This window comes from Pseudophryne corroboree, chromosome 4, assembly GCF_028390025.1.
Source record: "Pseudophryne corroboree isolate aPseCor3 chromosome 4, aPseCor3.hap2, whole genome shotgun sequence".
NCBI classification, from domain to species: Eukaryota; Metazoa; Chordata; class Amphibia; order Anura; family Myobatrachidae; genus Pseudophryne; species Pseudophryne corroboree.
Window position 1 is genome coordinate 827015521 of NC_086447.1, and position 26249 is coordinate 827041769.

A 26249-nucleotide genomic window follows, 5' to 3' on the forward strand; every position below is an offset into this window, starting at 1 on the left:
CACAAGTCCCAAAGGATCGAGTAAGTACCCAACTGTCTAAACATCACTTATAAGCGAACATCAGTACTAAGTTTGTCTGGCTAAAGCAGATGAGAAATGACTGCCCTCAGAAATTATCTTAATTTATGGCTCTTAAGAGAGACCATTCTTTTTACTTTGCCTGTAGAGGAGGGATCCTCTGAAACTGATGTTGACACAACTTTAGTATGAATTTCCTGTTATGTTATGGATTACCACCATTGGCGACTGGCAAACTGCCATATATTCAGCAACAGAAAAAAAAAAAGTAACAGACTTTTATATACACTGAGTAATAAAACCCATGGAGGGTTTACAGATTTTTCCCTCTGCTGTGTATTTATTTTTTGGGGCAAAGTGGGTCTGATTAAAGTATGGAAATAAATAGACCACAAGTAGCTAAGTAACATTTACAAGCATTTGCATCATTCATGATCCTGATTTCTAGTAAAGATAAAGGCTTAGTAAGTCAGGTCATTGATGTATATATATACCCTGCCCACTGCTGCCCAATAAATCTATTACAACTCAGTGCCACATAAGTGCTCATATTACACAGAATATGCTTCTAAAGCAAAATGTGCCCTGAAAAAAGGTTTGCACAGCTGGCTGTAATGCAAGTTGTATATAGATTAACATATGCATGCGCATGCTTTATTCCAGGGGAGAACAGTAGTATACGTGGCTCGTTATGGTGTGGCTTCACAGTGGTAATCATATACAATACAATACAAAACAGTACATTAATCATACACAATATAGTAGATGTCTGGACAGTGACAGCCATACGTAATACAGTAGCACTGACAATGTAAAAAATAAGATTTTACTTACCGGTAAATATATTTCTCGTAGTCCGTAGTGGATGCTGGGGACTCCGTAAGGACCATGGGGAATAGACGGGCTCCGCAGGAGACAGGGCACTTTAAGAAAGAAATTGGATACTGGTGTGCTCTAGCTCCTCCCTCTATGTCCCTCCTCCAGACCTCAGTTAGAGAAACTGTGCCCGGAAGAGCTGACAGTACAAGGAAAGGATTTTGGAATCCAGGGTAAGACTCATACCAGCCACACCAATCACACCGTATAACTTGTGATAAACTTACCCAGTTAACAGTATGAACAACAACAGAGCATCAGATCAACCCTGATGCACCATAACATAACCCTTATGCAAGCAATAACTATATACAAGTATTGCAGAAGAAGTCCGCACTTGGGACGGGCGCCCCTGCATCCACTACGGACTACGAGAAATAGATTTACCGGTAAGTAAAATCTTATCTTCTCTAACGTCCTAGTGGATGCTGGGGACTCCGTAAGGACCATGGGGATTATACCAAAGCTCCCAAACGGGCGGGAGAGTGCGGATGACTCTGCAGCACCGAATGAGCAAACACAAGGTCCTCCTCAGCCAGGGTATCAAACTTGTAGAACTTTGCAAAAGTGTTTGAACCTGACCAAGTAGCTGCTCGGCAAAGCTGTAATGCCGAGACCCCTCGGGCAGCCGCCCAAGAAGAGCCCACCTTCCTTGTGGAGTGGGCCTTTACTGATTTTGGCAGCGGCAATCCTGCCGCAGAATGAGCCTGCTGAATCATGTTACAGATTCAGCGAGCAATAGTCTGCTTTGAAGCAGGAGCACCCAGCTTGTTGGATGCATACAGGATAAACAGCGACTCAGATTTCCTGACTCTAGCCGTTCTGGCTACATAAACCTTCAAAGCCCTGACCACATCTAGTAACTCGGAATCCTCCAAATCACGAGTAGCCACAGGCACCACAATAGGTTGGTTCATATGAAAAGATGACACCACCTTAGGCAGAAATTGTGGACGGGTCCTCAATTCTGCTCTGTCCATATGGAAAACCAGATAGGGGCTTTTATGTGATAAAGCCGCTAACTCTGACACACGCCTAGCCGAGGCCAAGGCTAATAGCATGACCACCTTCCACTTGAGATATTTTAACTCTACGGTTTTAAGTGGTTCAAACCAGTGTGACTTCAGGAAACTCAACACCACGTTCAGATCCCAAGGTGCCACTGGAGGCACAAAAGGGGGCTGAATATGCAACACTCCCTTTACAAACGTCTGCACTTCAGGTAGAGAAGTCAACTCATTTTGAAAGAAAATAGACAGGGCCGAAATCTGGACCTTAATGGAACCCAATTTTAGGCCCAAAGTCACTCCCGCCTGTAGGAAGTGAAGGAAACGGCCCAGCTGGAATTCCTCCGTGGGGGCATCCCTGGCCTCACACCAAGCAACATATTTTCGCCATATACGGAGATAATGTTCAGCCGTCACGCCCTTCCTAGCCTTTATCAGCGTAGGAATAACTTCATCCAGAATGCCTTTTTCTGCTAGGATCCGGCGTTCAACCGCCATGCCGTCAAACGCAGCAGCGGTAAGTCTTGGAACAGACAGGGCCCCTGTTGCAACAAGTCCTGTCTTAGAGGCAGAGGCCATGGCTCCTCTGTGAGCATTTCTTGCAGATCTGGATACCAAGTCCTTCTTGGCCAATCCGGAACAATGAGTATTGTTCTCACTCCTCTTTTTCTTATGATTCTCAGCACCTTGGGTATGAGAGGAAGAGGAGGAAATACATAAACCGACTGGAACACCCATGGTGTCACTAGTGCGTCTACAGCTATCGCCTAAGGGTCTCTTGACCTGGCGCAATACCTCTGTAGCTTTTTGTTGAGGCGGGATGCCATAATGTCCACCTGTGGCAGTTCCCACCGACTTGAAATCTGCGTGAATACTTCTTAATGAAGTCCCCACTCTCCCGGGTGGAGGTCGTGCCTGCTGAGGAAGTCTGCTTCCCAGTTGTCCACTCCCGGAATGAACACTGCTGACAGTGCGCTTACGTGATTCTCCGCCCAGCGAAGATTTCTGTTGGCTTCCGCCATCGCGACCCTACTCCTTGTGCCGCCTTGGCGGTTTACATGAGCCACTGTGGTGATGTTGTCTGACTGAATCAGAACTGATTGGTCGCGAAGCAGGGTCTCCGCTTGACGTAGGGCGTTGTATATGGCCCTTAGTTCCAGGATATTGATGTGAAGGCAAGTCTCCTGACTTGACCACAGACCTTGGAAATTTCTTCCCTGTGCGACTGCCCCCCACCCTCGGAGGCTTGCATCCGTGGTCACCAGGACCCAGTCCTGAATGCCAAATCTGCGGCCCTCGAGAAGGTGAGCACTCTGCAGCCACCACAGGAGAGACACCCTGGCCCTGGGGGATAGGGTGATCAGCCGGTGCATCTGAAGATGTGATCCGGACCACTTGTCCAACAGATCCCATTGAAAGGTCCTCGCATGTAACCTGCCGAAGGGAATGGCCTCGTATGATGCCACCATCTTTCCCAGGACTCGCGTGCAGTGATGCACCGACACCTGTTTTGGTTTTAATAGGTCTCTGACCAGTGTCATGAGCTCCTGAGCCTTCTCCATCGGGAGATAAACCCTCTTCTGGTTTGTGTCCAGAATCATGCCCAAGAAGAGCAGACAAGTCGTAGGAATCAACTGCGACTTCGGAATATTTAGAATCCAGCCGTGCTGTTGTAACACTTCCCGAGAGCGTGCTACGCTGATCAGCAACTGCTCTTTGGACCTCGCCTTTATGAGGAGATCGTCCAAGCATGGGATAATTGATCCGCCATTACCTTGATAAATATTCTTGGTGCCGTGGAGAGACCAAACGGCAACGTCTGGAATTGGTAATAACAATCCTGTACCACAAATCTGAGGTACACCTGATGAGGTGGATAAATGGGGACATGAAGGTATGCATCCTTTATGTCCAGAGACACCATAAAATCCCCCCCTTCCAGGCTTGCGATGACCGCTCTGAGCGATTCCATCTTGAACTTGAACCTTTTCAGGTATATGTTCAGGGATTTTAAATTCAATATGGGTCTGACCGAACCGTCCGGTTTCGGTACCACAAACATGGTCGAATAATAACCCTTTCCTTGTTGAAGGAGGGGAACCTTGACCACCACCTGCTGAAGATACAATTTGTGAATTGCAGCTAACACTATTTCCCTCTCTAAGGGGGAAGCTGGCAGGGCCGATTTGAGGTATCGGTGAGGGGGCATCTCCTCGAATTCCAGCTTGTATCCCTGAGACACAATCTCTATTGCCCAGGGATCCACCTGTGAGTGAACCCACTTGTGGCTGAAATTTCGGAGACGCGCCCCCACCGGGCCTAGCTCCGCCCGTGGAGCCCCAGCGTCATGCGGTGGATTTAGTGGAAGCCGGGGAGGACTTCTGTTCCTGGGAACTAGCTGTGCTGTGCAACTTCTTTCCTCTGCCCCTGCCTCTGGCAAGAAAGGACGCACCTCGGACTTTCTTGCCTTTTTGTGAACGAAAGGACTGCATTTGGTAATACGGTGCTTTCTTAGGTTGTGAGGGAACATATGGCAAAAATTTTTACTTTCCAGCAGTAGCTGTGGAGACCAGGTCCGAGAGACCCTCCCCAAACAATTCCTCACCCTTGTAAGGTAAAACCTCCATGTGCCTTTTTGAGTCGGCATCGCCTGTCCATTGCCGAGTCCACAGGACCCTTCTGGCAGAAATCGACATTGCATTTATTCTAGAGCCCAGAAGGCTAATGTCTCTTTGAGCATCTCTCATATACAGGACAGCGTCTTTTATATGCCCCAGAGTCATTAATATAGTATCCTTGTCTAAGGTATCCAGATCCTCAGACAAGGTATCCGTCCATGCTGCTACAGCACTACACACCCAGGCCGACGCAATTGCCGGCCTTAGTAAGGTACCTGAATGTGTATAAATGGACTTCAGGGTACCCTCTTGCTTTCTATCCGCTGCATCTTTTAGGGTGGCCGTATCCTGTGACGGTAGGGCCACCTTCTTGGATAAGCGTGTTAGAGCTTTGTCCACCCTAGGGGAGGATTCCCAGCGTAGCCTGTCTGTTTGCGGGAAAGGATACGCCATAAGCATCCGTTTGGAAATCTGCAGTTTTTTATCTGGAGATTCCCAAGCTTTTTCACATAACTCATTTAGCTCATGTGAAGGGGGAAAGGTCACTACCTGCCTTTTTTCCCCATACATATGAACCCTCTTGTCAGGGACTGGGGTTTCCTCTGTGATGTGCAACACCTCCTTCATTGCTATAATCATATAACGTATAGCTTTAGCCAATTTAGGCTGTAACTTTGCATCATCATAGTCGACACTGGAGTCAGAATCCGTGTCGGTATATGTGTCAACAATTTGGGATAGTGGGCGCTTCTGAGACCCTGACGGCCTCTGCGACATAGGATCAGGCATGGGCAGAGACCCCGACTGTCCTAAGGTTTCAGCTTTATCCAACCTTTTATGCAAGGAATTAACATTATCATTTAAAACCTTCCACATATCCATCCAATCAGGTGTCGGCGCCGTCGGCGGAGACACCTCATTCATTTGATCCCGCTCTGCTTCCACATAGCCTTCCTCGTCAAACATGTCAACACAAGCGTACCGACACCACACACACAGGGGATGCTCTTTTTGAAGACAGTTCCCCCACAAGGCCCTTTGGAGAGACAGAGAGAGTATGCCAGCACACACCCCAGCGCTATATGTCCCAGGAATCACACAGTATCTTAGTGTTAACCCAGTAGCTGCTGTATATAATGTTTTTGCGCCTAATTTATGTGCCCCCCCCCCTCTCTTTTTACCCTCTTCTACCGTGAATCTGCAGGGGAGAGCCTGGGGAGCTTCCTCTCAGCAGAGCTGTGGAGAGAAAATGGCGCTGGTGAGTGCTGAGGAAGAAGCCCCGCCCCCTCAGCGGCGGGCTTCTGTCCCGCGTTTCTGTGTAAAATTATGGCGGGGGCTCATGCATATATACAGTGCCCAACTGTATATATGCCCAACGTTTGCCAAGAGGTCCTAATTGCTGCCCAGGGCGCCCCCTGCTCCCTGCACCCTACAGTGACCGGAGTATGTGGGTTTAGTGTGGGAGCAATGGCGCACAGCTGCAGTGCTGTGCGCTACCTCAGTTTGAAGACTGGAGTCTTCTGCCGCCGATTTTGAAGTCTTCTTGCTTCTGACACCCGGCTTCTGTCTTCCGGCTCTGCGAGGGGGACGGCGGCACGGCTCCGGGATCGGACGACAAAGGGTGAGATCCTGTGTACAATCCCTCTGGAGCTAATGGTGTCCAGTAGCCTAAGAAGCAGGACCTATCTTCAGAGAGTAGGGCTGCTTCTCTCCCCTCAGTCCCACGATGCAGGGAGTCTGTTGCCAGCAGATCTCCCTGAAAATAAAAAAAACCTAACAAAATACTTTCTTACAGCAAGCTCAGGAGAGCTCACTAAACAGTACCCAGCTCATCCGGGCACAGATTCAAACAAACTGAGGTCTGGAGGAGGGACACAGAGGGAGGAGCCAGAGCACACCAGTATCCAATTTCTTTCTTAAAGTGCCCTGTCTCCTGCGGAGCCCGTCTATTCCCCATGGTCCTTATGGAGTCCCCAGCATCCACTAGGACGTTAGAGAAATAAATTAAAACAAGACGCAAATATAAAATTAAAGTGCTAATTAAGTTCAAATCAACACATCCGTCGCCTTAGCCTGAAAAAGAGGATCTCCTGTACTGCTGCAAACCAATTGCCAATCCCCCTCTAATTATAGGAATATGAGATTGCTGCAGCCACAGAATACTAACAGTATAAGGCATCATCAGCAGTACGCATTTTGCCCCTGGAGTCCCTGACTCACAGATGATTTGCCTCCAAACAGGTGAATATACATCCTTCTTGTGTTCAACACGAGGCGCTTTTGGAGCAAACACATTATTACTGTACTGTGCAGACATTTACACCTGGCATTCCCACCTCGGTTCCGCCACTTTAAGTGCAAGTAGTTGTAAGTGAGGAATATGTGGCAGTCACCATAGGTGCAGATGAGAAAGAAATATATGTGCACATGCGCAAAAGAAAACCCCCCATCATTTACAGGAAAAATAATGGAAATTGCATTTACTACACATCCAACTGTAAGATCATAGGTTTATCGCTGCACAAGTTTAAGGTTATTGTCTTCATCTGTGAGTACCCTGGCATATGAGACAATAAGCAAGCAAATGAGGATTGTGACATTGTTATATTTCATAGAACGCATATAGGATATGTTATATACATCATTTTTCATATAGCCTACTGTGGTTTGTAGTGACATTAGAAGCCTTTGGGGGACATTCTATTAGCCCCAATAACCGGCACGAGCTGTGGCTTATCGGGGGTTACCTTTAGTAGCACCGGGCCCCGGCTTCCCGGTCACATGACCCCTGCCAGTGTAGAGTGGCTGTGGTTCACAGGGGCTGAATGCTGCTCCCTGCAGTCCCCAGCAACTGCTGCGGCGGGTGTGGGGCTCTGACTGTAGGGGTTCACGTCTTTTCAGGATTTTGTTTCACCTGCCTCAGGCAGGCGATGCAAAATCCCCGATAAGCGCCGGCTTTTCAGGTCTGCGACAGCGAAAACATACAGGTTTTACTGAACCTGTGTGTCTTCGCACAGAATTTTTTATTTTTTTATGGGAGATCTAATTGAATACCCCATAAAAAAATAATGGTGAAATATCGGGGAAAAAAAAAAATACTCCAGATTTTTGCAACCGATGTTCCATTGCTCCTAATTGGATACTGCCCAAAGAGTTCTATGACCAGAAAAATCTGTAGGCTGACTGCTTGTATACAGGTTACAGAAACCTGAGGTGGCTTCATATATCCACAATTAGCAGTAAGGAGTGCAATACTCCTTATAATACACAAGTTTTTCTAAGGAACACGGATTTGATAAAACCAGATTTCCCTGACAAATACAACAGGACTGCTTATATTTACAGGAAATCGCTAGCAATAAATTATTTGGAGATACACATAAAAATGTCTCATCTTTCCCCCTGTAAAATCTGTCTAGCCCCCTCCATAATCACCTCCTCTACAATCTGCCTTGGCACCTACATAATTTATTTTGATATTTACTCCCCTCTATAATCTATCTCACCCTTCTATAATCTATTTTATCAACTCCAGTCTAGCTATGTAGTCCCCTCTATAGTCTCTCACTATCTAGCCTTTTTATAATGTATCTCCCTATCTAGCTCCCTCCATAATGTATCTCACCATCTCGCCCTTCTGTAATCTCTCTCCATCTAGCCCTTCTATAATCTCATCATTTAGACCTACTGTAATCTCTCTCATTATTTAGTCCTTCTGTAATCTCTCTCCATCTAGCCCTTCTGTAATCTCTCATCATCTAGCCCTTCTGTAATCTCTACATCTAGCCCTTCTGTAATCTCTCTCCAACTAGCCCTTCTATAATCTCTCCATGTAGCCCTTCTGTAATCTCTCTCCAACTAACCCTTCTGTAATCTCTCACTATCTAGCCCTTCTGTAATCTCTCTCCAACTAACCCTTCTGTAATCTCTCACTATCTAGCCCTTCTGTAATCTCTCATAATCTAACCCTTCTGTAATCTCTCTCTCCATCTAGCCCTTCTATAATCTCTCTCCATCTAGCCCTTCTGCAATCTTTCTCATCATCTAACCCATCTGTATTCTCTCTCATCACCTAGCCCTTCTGTAACCTCTCTCCATATCTAGCCGTTCTATAATCTCTCTCACTATCTAAATCAATTAATAACCTCTCACTCTCTATCCATGCCAATATTAATAAATTTATTAATTATTATTATTATTAATATTTCTATTATAAGAATAGGGTAAGGCACATATTTGTTCCTAGTCAATATAAAATAGACAAATTTAATACAGTGATAAAAATGTAAGGTACAGTAGGAATCGTTGCTGTTTTCTAAACACTTGATCTTCAATCAAATTTCTAACCAGGTGTTAAAACTACTGTATGTTAGACACTAGTGTGGCGGGGGGGGGGGGGGGGGGGTTGGGTTGGGGGGGATGCGAAAAGACGATATGTAGCAGGCTCACCAAATATAACCTGAGATCTTCTGTTCTTACTGTGCAGCTTGCATCATCTTCCCAGAAGGTATTGTTAGCAGTAATTTGCTAGGTATTGTATGACATAAGACAGTCTATTACCATGTATACTTATAAGTATATGTCTCTTTTATTGTCAGTCATTAAAACCAAGCTGATTCCATTCTGATTTACTGTATTCCCAATAAGGCAGAGATAGCAGCTGTACTGTTCATATGATGCTCTCAGCAATGAGATAAGCATTTGGTTTTTGTGGTTATGTCACTGCTCCCATTTTTCTCTAAGAATTTTAGAATACAGTTATGTCTCTGCTTCATCCATCTGTAAATGTTTAATGAGATACTGTATTAGCCTACTGTGAAACAATACAGTGAGTAAAGGGCCTGCACTTAATAGAAATGCAGTATCAAAATAAGAATAGCAGTATTACTAATAATAATAATAATAATAATAATAATAATATTAAAAGAAATTTGTCTACTTGCAGAGTTGAAACAGTTACTGCTTCCATAGTACTTCCAAACAAACCAAGATGAATTGGGATCACTTAGTGAGTTTGGTTAACAATGCAGATTTACCATCTACATTAAAGTTCTCACGGTTGATGATAAATTCCAGTTGGTATAGGCCACTCAGGATCAAGGAGATAAATAAGAAAGAAAGAAATAATGATGTCGTAATGTAATATGATTTTTACTAGATTATTTTAGATTACGCTGCAGTTTATGATGATGTTGTTTTATGACCATTAGAAACAGCTTTTATTTTGTCAGATATTTCTGCTGACAACTCAGAGTTTATTTGTTCTGTACTGTAGTTTCATAGGAGAATATATTTAAGCAGGATGTAGTTCATTTGCCGGCTGTCGGTCAGGATACAGGCGCCGGAATCCTGCCAGCCGGCAATGCCGCCAGCCGGAAACCGGCGCACAGAGCCTATTCCCACTCGTGGGTGTCCACAACACCTGTGGCCAGCACAGAGAGCCTGCAAGGGGACTCTTTGCGCTCGCCCTCGATGCCAACATACTGGCGGCCGGGATGCCGTTGTCGGTATACTGACAGCCGGCATCCCGGCTGCCGGTAATCATACTGAACCCCTTTTTAAGCAGTAGGGAATGTGACAGGATATATATCTAAGGGACAATTAAAAAAAATGCCCCTTTCCCCAATTTGAAACCATTTGTTACGGTAATTACATTCAAATCATTGTCAAGGTGGCAAATTCTTAGGGGGAGGTGGTGCAAAATATTAATTTTATGGTGAGAAGAGCTGCAGAATCAGATTGTTCCCAGGGTTGGGCACATAAATGCTTTGCAAGTTCACAAGATTTTGAAGGATGCATTATTTAAATGAGTTATAAAAGCTGGGTAGAGTGCAAGCTCTGTGGTTTCCTTGCTTGCGGATGACTGCATAACTGTTTACTCCTTGCAAAAGGACATGATTTTGATTGGTGTTGCTAAACTATAGGCTAGATCAGTAGGAAAGGTGGATAACAGGTACAGCTCTAGACCAAAATTAGATATAAAGAAGAACCATTGCATTAACATTTCTGACACTGTAAAACCACTTCCACTAACTCCTTTTTGCAGCAGGGATACTGTAATGGTATTCGGGCACCACGCAGCAATTCTTGCCCCATCTTACCCGACTGCAAAAAAAATCCAGACAAATGTGCCCATGCAACTATGTAACATACTTGCCTACTTTAAAGTAGAGATGAGCGGGTTCGGTTTCTCTGAATCCGAACCCGCCCGAACTTCATGTTTTTTTTCACGGGTCCGAGCGACTCGGATCTTCCCGCCTTGCTCGGTTAACCCGAGCGCGCCCGAACGTCATCATGACGCTGTCGGATTCTCGCGAGGCTCGGATTCTATCGCGAGACTCGGATTCTATATAAGGAGCCGCGCGTCGCCGCCATTTTCACACGTGCATTGAGATTGATAGGGAGAGGACGTGGCTGGCGTCCTCTCCATTTAGATTAGGGTTGAGAGAGAGAGAGAGAGATTGACCTGAGGCTGTGATACTGTAGAAGAGAGTGCAGAGTTTAGTGACTGACGACCACAGTGACCACCAGACAGTGCAGTTGTTTGTTTTATTTAATATATCCGTTCTCTGCCTGAAAAAAACGATACACACAGTGACTCAGTCACATACCATATCTGTGTGCACTGCTCAGCCCAGTGTGCTGCATCAATGTATATATATATCTGACTGTGCTCAGCTCACACAGCTTATAATTGTGGGGGAGACTGGGGAGCACTGCAGTGCCAGTTATAGGTTATAGCAGGAGCCAGGAGTACATAATATTATATTAAAATTAAACAGTGCACACTTTTGCTGCAGGAGTGCCACTGCCAGTGTGACTAGTGACCAGTGACCAGTGACCTGACCACCAGTATATATAATATTAGTAGTATACTATCTCTTTATCAACCAGTCTATATTAGCAGCAGTACAGTGCGGTAGTTCACGGCTGTGGCTACCTCTGTGTCGGCACTCGGCAGCCCGTCCATAATTGTATATACCACCTAACCGTGTTTTTTTTTTCTTTCTTTATACATACATACTAGTTACGAGTATACTATCTCTTTATCAACCAGTCTATATATTAGCAGCAGACACAGTACAGTGCGGTAGTTCACGGCTGTGGCTACCTCTGTGTCGGCACTCGGCAGCCCGTCCATAATTGTATATACCACCTAACCGTGGTTTTTTTTTCTTTCTTTATACATACATACTAGTTACGAGTATACTATCTCTTTATCAACCAGTCTATATATTAGCAGCAGACACAGTACAGTGCGGTAGTTCACGGCTGTGGCTACCTCTGTGTCGGCACTCGGCAGCCCGTCCATAATTGTATATACCACCTAACCGTGGTTTTTTTTTCTTTCTTTATACATACATACTAGTTACGAGTATACTATCTCTTTATCAACCAGTCTATATATTAGCAGCAGACACAGTACAGTGCGGTAGTTCACGGCTGTGGCTACCTCTGTGTCGGCACTCGGCAGCCCGTCCATAATTGTATATACCACCTAACCGTGGTTTTTTTTTCTTTCTTTATACATACATACTAGTTACGAGTATACTATCTCTTTATCAACCAGTCTATATATTAGCAGCAGACACAGTACAGTGCGGTAGTTCACGGCTGTGGCTACCTCTGTGTCGGCACTCGGCAGCCCGTCCATAATTGTATATACCACCTAACCGTGGTTTTTTTTTCTTTCTTTATACATACATACTAGTTACGAGTATACTATCTCTTTATCAACCAGTCTATATATTAGCAGCAGACACAGTACAGTGCGGTAGTTCACGGCTGTGGCTACCTCTGTGTCGGCACTCGGCAGGCAGTCCGTCCATAATTGTATACCACCTAACCGTGTTTTTTTTTTCTTTCTTCTTTATACATACATAGTTACATAGACATCTCTTTATCAACCAGTCTATATTAGCAGCAGACACAGTACAGTACGGTAGTTCACGGCTGTGGCTACCTCTGTGTCTGCACTCGGCAGGCAGTCCATAATTGTATACTAGTATCCATCTCCATTGTTTACCTGAGGTGCCTTTTAGTTGTGCCTATTAAAATATGGAGAACAAAAATGTTGAGGTTCCAAAATTAGGGAAAGATCAAGATCCACTTCCACCTCGTGCTGAAGCTGCTGCCACTAGTCATGGCCGAGACGATGAAATGCCAGCAACGTCGTCTGCCAAGGCCGATGCCCAATGTCATAGTACAGAGCATGTCAAATCCAAAACACCAAATATCAGAAAAAAAAGGACTCCAAAACCTAAAATAAAATTGTCGGAGGAGAAGCGTAAACTTGCCAATATGCCATTTACGACACGGAGTGGCAAGGAACGGCTGAGGCCCTGGCCTATGTTCATGGCTAGTGGTTCAGCTTCACATGAGGATGGAAGCACTCAGCCTCTCGCTAGAAAAATGAAAAGACTCAAGCTGGCAAAAGCAGCACAGCAAAGAACTGTGCATTCTTCGAAATCCCAAATCCACAAGGAGAGTCCAATTGTGTCGGTTGCGATGCCTGACCTTCCCAACACTGGACGTGAAGAGCATGCGCCTTCCACCATTTGCACGCCCCCTGCAAGTGCTGGAAGGAGCACCCGCAGTCCAGTTCCTGATAGTCAGATTGAAGATGTCAGTGTTGAAGTACACCAGGATGAGGAGGATATGGGTGTTGCTGGCGCTGGGGAGGAAATTGACCAGGAGGATTCTGATGGTGAGGTGGTTTGTTTAAGTCAGGCACCCGGGGAGACACCTGTTGTCCGTGGGAGGAATATGGCCGTTGACATGCCAGGTGAAAATACCAAAAAAATCAGCTCTTCGGTGTGGAGGTATTTCACCAGAAATGCGGACAACAGGTGTCAAGCCGTGTGTTCCCTTTGTCAAGCTGTAATAAGTAGGGGTAAGGACGTTAACCACCTCGGAACATCCTCCCTTATACGTCACCTGCAGCGCATTCATAATAAGTCAGTGACAAGTTCAAAAACTTTGGGTGACAGCGGAAGCAGTCCACTGACCAGTAAATCCCTTCCTCTTGTAACCAAGCTCACGCAAACCACCCCACCAACTCCCTCAGTGTCAATTTCCTCCTTCCCCAGGAATGCCAATAGTCCTGCAGGCCATGTCACTGGCAATTCTGACGAGTCCTCTCCTGCCTGGGATTCCTCCGATGCATCCTTGCGTGTAACGCCTACTGCTGCTGGCGCTGCTGTTGTTGCCGCTGGGAGTCGATGGTCATCCCAGAGGGGAAGTCGTAAGCCCACTTGTACTACTTCCAGTAAGCAATTGACTGTTCAACAGTCCTTTGCGAGGAAGATGAAATATCACAGCAGTCATCCTACTGCAAAGCGGATAACTGAGGCCTTGGCATCCTGGGTGGTGAGAAACGTGGTTCCGGTATCCATCATTACTGCAGAGCCAACTAGAGACTTGTTGGAGGTACTGTGTCCCCGGTACCAAATACCATCTAGGTTCCATTTCTCTAGGCAGGCGATACCGAAAATGTACACAGACCTCAGAAAAAGAGTCACCAGTGTCCTAAAAAATGCAGCTGTACCCAATGTCCACTTAACCACGGACATGTGGACAAGTGGAGCAGGGCAGGGTCAGGACTATATGACTGTGACAGCCCACTGGGTAGATGTATGGACTCCCGCCGCAAGAACAGCAGCGGCGGCACCAGTAGCAGCATCTCGCAAACGCCAACTCTTTCCTAGGCAGGCTACGCTTTGTATCACCGGTTTCCAGAATACGCACACAGCTGAAAACCTCTTACGGCAACTGAGGAAGATCATCGCGGAATGGCTTACCCCAATTGGACTCTCCTGTGGATTTGTGGCATCGGACAACGCCAGCAATATTGTGTGTGCATTAAATATGGGCAAATTCCAGCACGTCCCATGTTTTGCACATACCTTGAATTTGGTGGTGCAGAATTTTAAAAAAAACGACAGGGGCGTGCAAGAGATGCTGTCGGTGGCCAGAAGAATTGCGGGACACTTTCGGCGTACAGGCACCACGTACAGAAGACTGGAGCACCACCAAAAACTACTGAACCTGCCCTGCCATCATCTGAAGCAAGAAGTGGTAACGAGGTGGAATTCAACCCTCTATATGCTTCAGAGGTTGGAGGAGCAGCAAAAGGCCATTCAAGCCTATACAATTGAGCACGATATAGTAGGTGGAATGCACCTGTCTCAAGCGCAGTGGAGAATGATTTCAACGTTGTGCAAGGTTCTGATGCCCTTTGAACTTGCCACACGTGAAGTCAGTTCAGACACTGCCAGCCTGAGTCAGGTCATTCCCCTCATCAGGCTTTTGCAGAAGAAGCTGGAGACATTGAAGGAGGAGCTAACACGGAGCGATTCCGCTAGGCATGTGGGACTTGTGGATGGAGCCCTTAATTCGCTTAACAAGGATTCACGGGTGGTCAATCTGTTGAAATCAGAGCACTACATTTTGGCCACCGTGCTCGATCCTAGATTTAAAGCCTACCTTGGATCTCTCTTTCCGGCAGACACAAGTCTGCTGGGGTTGAAAGACCTGCTGGTGACAAAATTGTCAAGTCAAGCGGAACGCGACCTGTCAACATCTCCTCCTTCACATTCTCCCGCAACTGGGGGTGCGAGGAAAAGGCTCAGAATTCCGAGCCCACCCGCTGGCGGTGATGCAGGGCAGTCTGGAGCGACTGCTGATGCTGACATCTGGTCCGGACTGAAGGACCTGACAACGATTACGGACATGTCGTCTACTGTCACTGCATATGATTCTCTCAACATTGATAGAATGGTGGAGGATTATATGAGTGACCGCATCCAAGTAGGCACGTCACACAGTCCGTACTTATACTGGCAGGAAAAAGAGGCAATTTGGAGGCCCTTGCACAAACTGGCTTTATTCTACCTAAGTTGCCCTCCCACAAGTGTGTACTCCGAAAGAGTGTTTAGTGCCGCCGCTCACCTTGTCAGCAATCGGCGTACGAGGTTACATCCAGAAAATGTGGAGAAGATGATGTTCATTAAAATGAATTATAATCAATTCCTCCGCGGAGACATTGACCAGCAGCAATTGCCTCCACAAAGTACACAGGGAGCTGAGATGGTGGATTCCAGTGGGGACGAATTGATAATCTGTGAGGAGGGGGATGTACACGGTGATATATCGGAGGGTGATGATGAGGTGGACATCTTGCCTCTGTAGAGCCAGTTTGTGCAAGGAGAGATTAATTGCTTCTTTTTTGGGGGGGTCCAAACCAACCCGTCATATCAGTCACAGTCGTGTGGCAGACCCTGTCACTGAAATGATGGGTTGGTTAAAGTGTGCATGTCCTGTTTTGTTTATACAACATAAGGGTGGGTGGGAGGGCCCAAGGACAATTCCATCTTGCACCTCTTTTTTCTTTTCTTTTTCTTTGCATCATGTGCTGATTGGGGAGGGTTTTTTGGAAGGGACATCCTGCGTGACACTGCAGTGCCACTCCTAAATGGGCCCGGTGTTTGTGTCGGCCACTAGGGTCGCTAATCTTACTCACACAGTCAGCTACCTCATTGCGCCTCTTTTTTTCTTTGCGTCATGTGCTGTTTGGGGAGGGTTTTTTGGAAGGGACATCCTGCGTGACACTGCAGTGCCACTCCTAGATGGGCCCGGTGTTTGTGTCGGCCACTAGGGTCGCTAATCTTACTCACACAGCTACCTCATTGCGCCTCTTTTTTTCTTTGCGTCATGTGCTGTTTGGGGAGGGTTTTTTGGAAGGGACATCCTGCGTGACACTGCAGTGCCACTCCTAGATGGGCCCGGTGTTTGTGTCGGCCACTAGGGTCGCTAATCTTACTCACACAGCTACCTCATTGCGCCTCTTTTTTTCTTTGCGTCATGTGCTGTTTGGGGAGGGTTTTTTGGAAGGGCCATCCTGCGTGACACTGCAGTGCCACTCCTAGATGGGCCCGGTGTTTGTGTCGGCCACTAGGGTCGCTAATCTTACTCACACAGCTACCTCATTGCGCCTCTTTTTTTCTTTGCGTCATGTGCTGTTTGGGGAGGGTTTTTTGGAAGGGACATCCTGCGTGACACTGCAGTGCCACTCCTAGATGGGCCCGGTGTTTGTGTCGGCCACTAGGGTCGCTTATCTTACTCACACAGCGACCTCGGTGCAAATTTTAGGACTAAAAATAATATTGTGAGGAGTGAGGTATTCAGAATAGACTGAAAATGAGTGTAAATTATGGTTTTTGAGGTTAATAATACTTTGGGATCAAAATGACCCCCAAATTCTATGATTTAAGCTGTTTTTTAGTGTTTTTTGAAAAAAACACCCGAATCCAAAACACACCCGAATCCGACAAAAAAAATTCGGTGAGGTTTTGCCAAAACGCGTTCGAACCCAAAACACGGCCGCGGAACCGAACCCAAAACCAAAACACAAAACCCGAAAAATTTCAGGCGCTCATCTCTACTTTAAAGTCTCCTCTTTGGAAGAAGCCCAGAGAGAAAACACTGCTGTCCATTTCAGGAGGGATGGTTACGTTACTAGTCTCTGCCCCTGTAACGTCAAAATGCCATCGTGTCCACTGGGAGAGGTCTGGGCTAAATCTCTGCTCCTGTCACGTCAAAATGCCATCGGGACCACTGGGTGCGGTCTGGGCTAAATGACGAAATATCGTCATTTAGCCCCAACCCTCAATATGGTGCCACAATTCCCAGTATAATCTAATCCTACCTGCTTCACTAGGAAGTGGGCAGGATGCGGAAGATCAGCATTCTCCTCTAGGGATGTGGGCAACTACCTGAAAAATCGAGAGTCTCCTGCAACTTCAGGGAGAGTAGGCAAGTATGCTATGTAGGCAGACAAAGAATCATTTGAGATATTTCCATTGATTTTTGCATCTTTTAAAATAGCCTTTACGGTACATTTGCCAACTTCAAATTTCACAAATACATTCCAATATATACAGATATTTGTAGAACGTGCAAGTTACTTCTAATACACTGGGGGGCGCTATCTCTAACCCTGCAGCTGTTATAGCTACACACTATTGAAACCATGTAAAAACTATAGGTAAAATAAAGGTGGCCTTTAATATTCCCTCCCCCCACAGTATTTAAGAACATAATTAGTTTAGTAGTAAATAGATCAATGTCCTTTTTTGTGCTCTAAGCAGTAATTTAGTAATCCCCAACCCATACATGCTGACTTTCATTACCAGCATTGTAAAGTGCCCATGGGGACAGAGCAGGCAGCTGCGAGGGAAGGTGGCGGGTGTAAGCCCGCTCCGGGAAACCTGACTACTTTTGCGGTTGACCGGGAGTGCCACTCGATTTTAGGGAACCTCCTGGCCATTTCGGGGGAGTAGACAAGTATGCACCAATCCAACATATTCTATTATTACACACGGTATGTGTTTTCAATCATCAATAACAGACGTAGCTCCTTCCTGGATAATTGTAAAATTCACATTGTGCTTGTTGTAGTCTTCTGACGGGTATGGGTCAAGTGGATCGACCACTATTGGTCAACATGCATTAGGTCAACATGGATAAAGGACGACAAGTCTTTTTTACTTTTTTTGATGTAGTTTTCTTCGTAAAGTGATGAGGAACCCCGTTTAGTGCACCGCTTCGCTCGCCATGCTTCGGGCAAGGTGCCTCGCTCTGCTACCGCTGCGCTCGGCAAAGGTTACTATTCCAAATCGTAGTCCACTTGGATCGGAAAGTATGAATAAAAAGTAAAAAAAAAAAACCCGAAAAAAAAAACGTGAAAAATGTATGTCGACCTTTATCCATGTCGACCTAGTGACCACGACGACCTATTGCATGTCGACTAATAGTGGTTGACCTAATGATTGTCGACCTAATGACCGTATCCCCTTCTGACAGATTAAAAAGGAAATATAGGGATCTATTCACTTGCTCTGTGCTCCCATATTCCAGGCGTCGCAGCACACAGTTAATTTTTAACAGCCTTATTTTGCTTCTTGCATGTTTCCTGGCACAGAAATGCTCTTACTATGCTCCTGTTACTTCACATTAACATATGTTAATCAAAATGTCTTTAATAACAGCGAGAAATCAATTTTTTTCTGCAAAACCTTTTTATTTATTTTTTTAACAAAACTTTATGCTTTGATGTTTGCAGGCTGCTTCCTTGTGGCTGACACCTCATGCAAAAATATTCTGGAGAAAGGACTTGTGACTCATTTCACCTCTACTCTACAAGCAAAGGGACAAACTTTCAAACAAATCACATTGTTAGTATGTATTGTCGCACTATACTTCATGCCAACTGAAAAACCATGCTGAAAGTGAGGGGTTCTCATAGAGACATGCCTCTGGCATTCCCAGCAATGTGAAAGAGGCGTTTTATCCTGGATTTCAAAATATAACAAAAACAGAAGAAAACATAAAAAGCTGACACTTTGATATGGCAGACATTAAACCTTTGTGCTCCAAATCATGACGCCTGCTGGACGGCTATGGGTTTCTGATTGACAGGCAATGCTGAGCACACCTTAAGACTGGACTTTTTTCTGTAATGTATTATTACTATTAATATTTTTTAACTATATCTACCGAGATGTCATTTTTGAAGAAGGAGCTGGGCGACAGATCTGCATATTACCTGTCGTCACACACACAACATGGAGGCAGGCAAGTAGTGGTCTGTACCGATGTTCTTAAGAATGCAGCCTATGAATATACTAGCCACAGGGCAGAGGCGTCACCAGGTGTGGTGATACCCGGTGTGCACTCTGCATTATCTTCCCTGCGCCGGAGGTGCGTCTGCCCTAAATAGGTATGTGGTCTAACAAAAGGGGGCGTGGCCTCGTGGGTTCTCCGTCCATTATCCCGGAGATTCTGGCTGCCCCTGGAGACTGGGCTGAGTGCAGTGCCGGCTCCAGTGTCAGACTGGGGCATGAAGGGCACACCGGGGGAATGCTACTGTAGGGGCCAATGCTTAAGGGTGTGGCCAGCGTCCAGTGGGGGCGTGGCCAGCTTGGCTAATCATTACAGAGTACATGTTCTGTGCCCCTTGGTAAATATGTAATAAACCATATTCTTGTGAAGTATAATGTAATATATGTATAATGCATAATTTAAGTGCACTAGGATAGAGTCTGGAACCTGATTCCTAGAGGAGGAGAAGGGCCCACAGGCAGTGGGGCCCACCGGGGGGTTTCCCCTGATCCCCTGTGGGCCAGTCCGACCCTGGCCGGCTCTTCATTTGTGATAGGATCAGAGTGCTGCAGGTGAATAACATACTGCATCACTCAGCCCCTGTCACTGCAGAAGAGCCGGCTCTTTGGTGTAACCCCTTTTGAAGGTGACCCAGCACCCCGGTTTGTGACGCCACTGCCACAGAGTAAAGATGAAAACTCACCCTCCTGCAACACAGACTTCTTGGGTTAATGATAAAGTGTGCCCTTCAGTGCCTACTTGATCCTATGCAGTAGCCTAGATTGCCTAATGGGTGACCCAGTGAATGTTTGCATGAATCCTGTCTTTTCTTTATCAGATGGCTAGAGGTCAGTGGACCAATACCGCTAACAATTCAGCTACAAAATAAAATAAATTAGCCTGATAGAGGGGGTCCTGGCCTGATTGAAAGGGTCTGGGTTTGCCGCCAACCCCTTCTTACCTGGCAGCTGCAGCTCTTCTCCTCAACCAAACACATTCTGCTGTGTGCTGGGCTGCAGTGTGGCCAGGGAGGCTACCTCTGCTTAGCAGCAGCAGTCTGTTCCTGTACTGGTTGAAGTAGCAATCACACTGATAGCGCACCCCCCTCATGGATTTGTCCCTGTCTGAGAGGCTCACTGCACTCCCTGATACTGCACATGTTTTGTCTATCATTTATCTAAGGGGGCGTGGCCATGGCCACGCTTCCCACAATTGGGGGACGCCCCTCGAAAAGTACCTGGGCCCTGGCGTATAGCCAGATTAAGAGGGGAGTGCAGGACATACTGTACCCACGGCCCGCCTCTGTCAGGGGGCTCCCTGACCGAAGTACACGGACATCACTAGCTCTCCCTCTTGTGCAATAGCAGAACCAGGTGTTAGGGAACTCTAGCACTGTGTGTGTGAGATCCGTAGAGCAAGTGAGAGGGTTTTCTGCCAATAACAGCCCCCTCCCCCGCTATTCCCCTAGTGCATGATATGCACACTGGTACTTAGGGGGCTGCCTGGGCTTAACCCTCTAGCAGTAGGGGCTCACACAATAGGCTGGAGACCACAAGGTAATTAACCTGGAGTATAACAGCTGGAAAGGCAAGGAATAGTTGCAGACAGACTGGATTCTGGATAACTCGACAAGGCTGAGGTTAACTGCAGGCTGACTTAACAGGATATGCAGACTGAAGACTACTGACCTAGAAATGTGCAGGATTCACAGAAGAATAGTACTGAAGCAATGAGCATTTGTCCCTCCTGAAAGGAGTCATGTTGGGAGGTATGCACAATTTAATATACACCCCCCTTTCCCAGGTCCCCACGTCTTACGTTCCCCAGGCCCGCCCCAGACTTAATCCAGCCCTCCCGGATGGGTTCTCTATAGCCCTTTGTATGTATATCATTCTACTGTCTATATAATGGTTTACTTTACATGATATTAAAGAAAAACTCCACCTAAAACAAACAGTTTTCTGGAGTATGTCATTTAATCAAGTGTCCAGGGTTCCCAAAATCTTCAGCAGTTCACTGTTAAGACTCACCTTATACAAACACCCTTCCACTATGTACTTCCCACTTGTATGTGTTGGGAAGAAGCATCACTGCTTGTATGAAACAGGGCACTGGTAGCAGATGAGATTTTAAGTACAAATGAGGATTGAATGGTGCACAACTATCTTACAACTATGAACTCCACTCAACAACATTGTACAACGTACGTGGACTACACTAGTCATTGTCTAGTTGTATACATCATTGTAGTCCGCCAAAGTTTACTGAACTGAAGTAAAAAACGGGGTAGAGTTTCTCTGAGTGCTTGTGACGGGTTGAGGTTGGGATGCCGGTGGTCAGAATACAGACAGCAGCATTCCAACAGTGAGAATCTCGACAGGGGGAAGGTAAGTATACTTATCCGATGGCCCCCTAACCCTCCCTTCCTGCAGCCTACACTTAAAACCTTCCACGATGGTGCCTAAATCTAACTCCCCTTTCTGCAACCTAAACCTAAGCCTCCCTTCCCACAGCCTAACCTTCCCCGGGGGTGCCTAAACATAACCCCCCCTCCCCTGCAGCCTAAACCTAACCTCCCCCCAGCGGCACTGCATTTTTTCATTCGGGATCCCAGGAGTCAGGATGCCGGGGCTAGAGTCTCAGTCGAGATGCTTGCGCTGGCATTTCGAGCATGGTCGTGATTCCAGCGTCTGCATTTCAACTGCAGGGATCCCGACCGTCGTGTTCCTGACTGGATCCCCTTGTGACACTTCTTACTTGCATAGAACGTGATAAAAATGTAAATACATGGCCGTTGTAAAGGACTGTAGAGTATGACTATATGAACGATAATAAATGTTGCATAGATCAGGGGCGTTTCTAAAGAGAAGGAGGCCCGTGTGAGGCTCTGGCTGGGCCCCCTCCTCTCTAGCTGGCAGCGCTGTGTAGACTCTGGGCACTAGTGCTGTCCCAGAGTCTACAGCGCATGCGCAGATCTCTGAGAAAATGGCGCGGTGGCCATTTTCCCAGTTATTTACCTACTGCGCATGCGCAAAACACCGGGATAATGGCACCACACCATTTTCCCAGTGATTTCAGCAGTGCTGCAGCTGCACCGTGGGACTCCGGAGGGTAAGTTTTTTTTTTAGTAATGGGTACAGGGTGTGTGGTGTGGACCCCCCTGGACCCCGTGTGCATCACACACACTGTACCCATTATAAATACGATATTTTATGTTTGTTGACAAATTTTGTAAGAGATTTTGTGAGAAATCCCTTGTGTGAGAAAACAGAGGCAACAGATTTAAATTTAGTTTTCAGCATTGTTTGACGCAGAAAACTGCATATCTTGCTAATAATCCATATACAATTTTCCAAAAATCCAGTTTACTAAGTCAGCAAGTATAATATTAATAATTATATATATATATATATATATATATATATATATATAGTAGTAGTACTTATTTATAAATGGACTCAAGCCAGGATTTATTTTCTTATTTCCTTCTACTACTGTTACCATGTTGCAGTTAGTAATATCAGTATTGCAGCACTTGTGCCCTCAATAGGTAAGCCAGTCCTGCTCCATATTTGTAATCCCAGGATTCAATTGTACAAAGATATCCACTCCCCCCACTTGCTTTTCATGTCCCTTGTCTCCCTCCCTTTTCACTTGCCTTAGTCAATAGCGGTGGTCAGAAAGGGATTCTGTTGACGGCAGATGTGTTGTCCGGTACTGTCCCAGGTTCAGCTACAGTAGAAGTAGGCTGGGAGCACACTGCATTGTGACATCATCACTGTGCAGTGCATTCCAGCCAATCAGTGACTGAGAGCAGCCACAGCACAGGACTCCATTTATTCTATGGGCAGCTGGGAGAGCCTGAGTGGACCAGATAATGTGACTGGAAACAAGAACGTAATATCCCACTGCCCTCAGATCAAAATACCAGGGATTTAATAATTATAATCCGGGGTATTTTGGGGACCCAAAAACACCTGGGATTGGCTTCCCTAGCCCTCAAATAACACACTACAGTCATCTCTTTGCAAACTTTATGTCAGATATCTAGTGGTGTAACTAGAGGCTTGGAGGCCCCTGGCAAACTCTCGAGGTGAGCCTCCTATTTGATTTCTATAAACCCTTAGGTCTACATGTGCAGCTGTGTAGGTACCAATGGATGAAGAAAAGTCAGTGTGTTTTTGGATGCACACTTGTGTATACTGTGTAGCTGCACTACTGTTCTATTGTGCACTGTATTTTGAAGTTTTTTTTCTCTAGATAGGTACCAATGGAGCAAAATGGAACCAGCAGATAAGGAGGGAGCTGTACAAAATGCTGTCAGAGGCACTCCCAGGGACAGACACAACAAAGGGCAGCCGCGGGGGTACCTGTAGGGACATTAGCCTCCAAAGGCAGACCTTATTGACAGAGGAGCCTCTTTAGGCAAGTGTCAGACAGTGGGGTGTGAGGTGTGCCCAGCAGGCAGCAGCGTTGGCATGCTCGCACCAAACAATGATCCAGAAGTCTGGAGATCCAGGCCATGGCTTTAGGCCTTTCCAGACACCGAAGCTCGGTAGGCCCCCGTCATCTTGCGGGCCCCTGGACATTTGCCCATCTAGCCATCCTGTAGTTATGCCACTGCAGATACCATGATTTGTAAATAACTCACATTTCAGCCTATATTCTAGGATCTGATCCTTACATAAAAGTGCTTTACTTCCAAAGTGTATTTAAGAACCTGAAAATTAGGTGACCGTGCTAAACATGAAATTTAAAATATCAACATTTACACACATTCTGGCAGACGTGCGCTAAACACATATCTAACAGTTTATTCTGTAATCTTCTTACAGGAGGCAGCAAAGAAATGCAAAGTGGCTGTGATTGATAAGTGTTTTCAAGAAGTGAAATATGTTTCTCTGTACTAGAGTAAGTTAATGAAAATGACCTGCAATGGGTGGATTAGTAATACAAAAGCAAAGCTAAAATGGAAATAAATAAAAGCTCCAGCTAGAACCTTGTCATTTTAGGGAACAAAGCAAAGTTACAGCTAAAAGAATATATAACACCTCCAATAAAAGAGATGTAGTATTATTGTATTGGTATTAACTCTTCATAAAGTGCATTATGGTGCATGGTGTACTCTTCAAATAAAATGGGTTAAATCTGACATCAATCTAGTGAAACTGGGACAGTAATAAGCTCTGAAGGCAAATAGGTGGCATATTTCTATAGTTCTACAGCAAATATTTGAAAATAAAAATATATTGGCAGAGGATTGCACTTATACTTCTTATTGTATATACAGACAGTTGGTTTGTGTGCTGAACTCTCAATGCAGGCTGATCTTTTATACTGGTTTAAAGGCTATTAAAATTAATATTCCAGTGGGCTACTATAAAAACAACAACTGCTTATTACATCAAATATTCTCTAAAATACATTAATATATATAAAAAAAATTCAAGGCAGAACTGCTGAAACAAAACGGTGCATGGGCTGAATCAGTGGCGGAACCAGCGAGCGGTGGGCTCAGGTGCAACAAAATGTTTTGGGCCTCCCCTCTCATCCCGTCCAAGTCCACCCCCCCTCCACCCCAACTCCAAAGTAGAGATTCTTTGCATACTCCCGTATAAAATATATATATATATATATATATACACACACACACACACACACAGTGGTGCAAGTAGAAAAAAAAGTCAGTTGTACTGTGTGCACGCGCCGAAGGTGTGCACAGGGCAAATGGGTGCGGCCACATGCCACATGGGGCGTGGTCAATGGAAATGGGAGCGTAATACACATTTGACCCAAATAGTGCAGTGCCAGATACACACATGCCCCCACAGTGCCAGATGTGCCCCCACAGTGCCAGATACACATATGCCCCCACATTGCCAGATACACATATGCCCCCACATTGCCAGATACACATGCCCCAATAGTGCTAGATAAGCCACCACAGTGCCAGATACACATATTCCCCCAAGGTGCCAGATATGACCTCATAGTGCCAGATCTGACCCCCACATTGCCAAATACACATGCCCCCACAGTGCTAAATATGCCTCCACTGTGCCAGATACACATATTCCCCCACATTGCCAGATATGTCACCACATTGCCAAATACACATGCCCCCACAGTGCTAGATATGCCCTACCAGTGCCAGATACATATATTCCCCCACATTGCCATATATGCCCCCACACTGCCGATACACATGCCCACACGGTGCCAGATATGCCCTCATAGTGCCAGATATGACCCCACAGTGCTAGATATGCTCCCACAGTGCCAGTTCAGATATTTTTACCTGCCCGTTGTCAGGTGTATCATGCGCCTCGCCAGCGGTTTTACATGTTGTGTCATGCTTGACCCCAGGGGTTTTATGCTCTGGGATCCATACTCGTTGCCACGGGGAATGCTCGTTGCCTAGGTGTAGCTAGGGATGGCCACTGACCATCGATGTTATCTATTGATAGTGTCCATCGATGGATAACCCACCGATGGCCATCCCTAGCATTTGCTGGTGAGCACTAGCCCGCCAGCACTATAATGCTCTCCCCTCCCATTCTCCTTGACAGTGGTGGGCTTCTATCCCCCTCCCTCCTCCCCTGTACTGCGCGCTAGCAGAGTTTTCCGGAATGACGCAGTCGCATCATGATGTCACTCACGACGCGATCGTGTCATTCACCGGGCTGGCCGAGTGGAGTAAGGAGGAGGAGGGAGGGGGAGAGAAGCCCACCGCTGTCAAAGCGCCCAAAGCCAGCGGCATTTTCACCTCTTCACTGGCATGCCACTGAAGAGGTGAAATGGTGCTGGCTTTGGGTCCCTTGACAGCGGTGGGCCCCAGTGCAAGGCACTGCTTGCACAGGCGGTAGTTCCGCCACTGGGCTGAATAATAAAACTCATCAGGGAAGATCAAAAGTATTCATTACATAAGTTGAGGAACTCAGTATACAAATAACAGTATTTTTAGAACAAGGGGAAAAATATACTGTAAGGATTTTGTCTTAAATATCGATCAAGTTTCAGAATAGTTGTGGTGGGGACAGTGGCATCACAAGGTGGGTGCGGCCTGCAC

At 46.1% G+C, this 26249-nt stretch overlaps 1 protein-coding gene across 2 annotated transcripts in view; it reads right to left on the minus strand.

Annotated features, from left to right (window-relative positions):
* The window catches only part of MACROD2 (mono-ADP ribosylhydrolase 2), a 3123444-nt gene that overhangs the window by 2411349 nt on the left and 685846 nt on the right, over positions 1 to 26249 (minus strand). The gene's annotated exons all lie outside the window — the stretch shown is intronic.